The sequence below is a fragment of the Octopus bimaculoides genome, chromosome 18, assembly GCF_001194135.2.
Source record: "Octopus bimaculoides isolate UCB-OBI-ISO-001 chromosome 18, ASM119413v2, whole genome shotgun sequence".
Lineage (NCBI taxonomy): Eukaryota > Metazoa > Mollusca > Cephalopoda > Octopoda > Octopodidae > Octopus > Octopus bimaculoides.
In genome coordinates this window covers 36,210,489-36,213,615 of record NC_068998.1, presented here as the reverse complement: position 1 = coordinate 36,213,615, position 3,127 = coordinate 36,210,489, and the positions used below count along the sequence as shown (strand labels likewise).

At 37.5% G+C, this 3,127-nt stretch overlaps 1 protein-coding gene across 2 annotated transcripts in view; it reads right to left on the bottom strand.

Moving 5' to 3' along the window:
• Nucleotides 1-3,127, bottom strand: part of LOC106870502 (kinetochore protein Spc25) — a 64,947-nt gene that overhangs the window by 40,868 nt on the left and 20,952 nt on the right. The gene's annotated exons all lie outside the window — the stretch shown is intronic.

Genomic DNA, 3,127 nt, shown 5'->3' with positions numbered 1-3,127 from the left:
CCAGAGGAAAATAAAAAACAAATTCAAGTCCTCTCACAAACAGTTGGTTCACTGTCACCAACAAAGTGAAGGGCTGTGCTAGAGACTTGTGATGCTGCTGTGAAGAGGAGAAATGAAAGTGTGAAGAGGAAAACTAGATCAAATGCCCTGACTGAAGAAGAGGTAGCATCAGTCCAAGAATTCTATTTAAGAGATGGCATAAGCCGAATATGCCTAAGGAAGAGAGACTGCATTTCAGTTAAAACACCCCAAGGCAGAGAATCAAAACAGAAATGGCTTCTGTTATTAAACATCAATGAGATCTATGAGCTGGTCAAAAAAGAATCTGACTTGTTCGTTGGAAAGTCAAAATTTGCTGCACTTTGACCTCCACAAGTAGTATCCATGACAGCTCATGATCAAGAAGTATGCATGTGCAGGTACCGCGAAAACACTGATATGTTGCTGATGGGTCTCAAGAAGCTTCTTCCCCCTAGTCCTCAAGTTTGAAGAAATCCTAATGCAAACAGTCTGCAGTCTTGAGCAGATACGTTGTGTAGATAGAGACTGTCCAAAATGTGGAGTTACTGAGCCAATAGATGAAGTGTTTGCTAATGCTAATGAAGATTCCATGGTATCTTATTATCAGTGGGTGACTGACGAAGATAAGCGTGTGAAAAAGCTGTTGCAGGAATGCACAATTGCTGAGGCAAAAGAAGATCTTGTGGAGCAACTACAGCCATTCAGCTGACACATTTACAACATTAAGCGGCAGTTTGCAGAGCTCAAGTTCCTGAAAGAAAACCCGAAAACTGATGAAGTGATCATTCAAGATTTTTCAGAAAATTTTCAACTGAAGGACTTCAAAGAAGTGATGGCAGCTCACCGGTCCAGCAACATGGTCACCCTCTTCACTGCTGTGGACTTGAGCATGCATCATACGTAGTTGTTTCTAATGAAATGAAGCATGAAAATCACAGTGTCTATGTTTTCACCACAGCCATTATCAATGAGGTTAAGCAATTAACCCAGGTCTCCAAAATACACTACTGGAGTGATGGTGCTGGCTCTCAGTTCAAAAACAAGTACACCCGGGCAGACTTGCTTTATCATGGGCATGACTTTTGGTGCAGAAGCTTCATGGTCATTTTTTAAGACTGCACATTGAAAGATAGCATGCATTGTGGATAGTGTTGGTGATGAAGTAAAGCGTGCAGTTTGGCGATCAATTTTACAAATTAAAGAGGTTGTGACAAATGCAAAAGAGTTCTATTGTGTGACCAAGAAAGTGTGCAAAAATATTCATAAGCTTTTTGTTCCACTATCCTCTGTCAACAGCCACTCAGAGAAGTTGGACTGATTGCAAGGTAATCCCAAATACTCATGCCATCCACTTCATTGCAAAAGCCAATGCTGGTTCAATCATCACTACCAAGAACTCCCAATTCAAAGTCCAAGAACCATGCACAGAATTCTCTTTATCACCAACACTTGAGGAAACTAGATCAACCTCAACAGCACCAGCAGTTCCTGTAGAACCAGGTTCTCCCAAAGGTATCACAACATATGTGGAGCAGTACTATCAACTATCTTCATTGGTAGGGCCCTAGAACATGTCTCTGGTTTCTTCGTACATCTGTTGTTGCTGGTATCAACACCTTCAACTGGCCCAGAAGGGATGATCTTGACACTTGTCATACAAATAATGTGTTCCATGGTCCTATCCACTTGGTTGGCACTGGGCCCTTTACAGCTGCTGAGCTGGAAAGCATCAAGAAAGCATTTGCTTTTCTCACAAAAAGCCAATGTAAAAGTATTTGTTGAGCTGGAGAACACAGGCGTTTCTTCGTTTTCAAACAGACCTTTGTCCTGAGTGTGTTTCTGAAGGATATTTTAAAATATTCTGGCTTAAAAAACCAAAACTTCTACTCCGTTGATTTGCAATTTGATGAGTGATTTTTGTAAACAGTCAGACTTTGTATGCAATTATATATTCATTATATATAATTATTCATAATTTTTATATTTAATAACTATGCATTTTTTAGAGCAAGTTTGACAAAACTGAAAAGGAGCTAGAGTGTGTGATACATGTATTTAGTTATTATAATAACTCCAGATGCACAAAAAGTTTAGATTGAGTGTTCTTAAATAATCATTTATAATATTTTCATTTTAATTGATGCTCATCTACATATATATTTATTTTCTAGATTCGCATTTTAAAACTAAATGTAGAATTGCTCCAAACTTTGTGGAAATTTATGAAAACTTTGCAGTTGAAACAAATTTGGAAATTAAAGTATATTGTAAATACACTTTCAGTATAAATGTTTAGTTTATAACGGTTATTGAAGTGGACACATTTTCCCCTCCGCCACAGTATACTGTCCTACAAGGTGCCATCCAACTCTGAAAACTTGAAAGAATGGGATTTCTTTCTGTTATCTTTTTGACAAACATAAAATATTGTAATTCAGTGTTCAATTAGTTTTTGTATATTGTTTCAAATATTCAGAGAATTTTAAAAGTGAAATTAAAGCTTTAGAAAAAGGAAATTTTCTGTTCCTCTTTGCAACAGCACACATTTTTTGTTCTACAGCATCAGAAGATCGTCATATAAAAAGTCACACAGTGGCACGGGTGACTTTCTGAAAACTAGAAGCTTCATTGCCTAAACAGACTCAAATGTCAAAATGTTAAGAAATTATGAGAAAAGCACTTCTGATTTTCCCCTCTGCAACATACAGAATACTGTGTAATGTACCTAGAGTAAGTACTGGGCTTAAAAAAAAAAAGTACTGCGGTTGATTCATTCAATTAAAAATTCTTCAAACTAGTGCCCCAGCATGGCCACAGTCAAATGACTGAAACAAGTAAAAGATAAAATATAATATGCAATACACATATTTCATCCCCAATATTTTGTGCTACCAGTTATCCTTCCCCATGTCACTCACTTCATCTTCTAATCATCATCCCCATAACACTATTTCCTATCAGCCATTGTAATGCCCACCCACCCTTGTTCTCTTTCCCATACACTTTATACTATTTCCCTATTTCTCCTCTATATGATTGTATTACAATGCTGCTCACCACTCCCTGCTTTCCTTTTGTTCTGCTACTTATCATCTCCCCCTCCTTG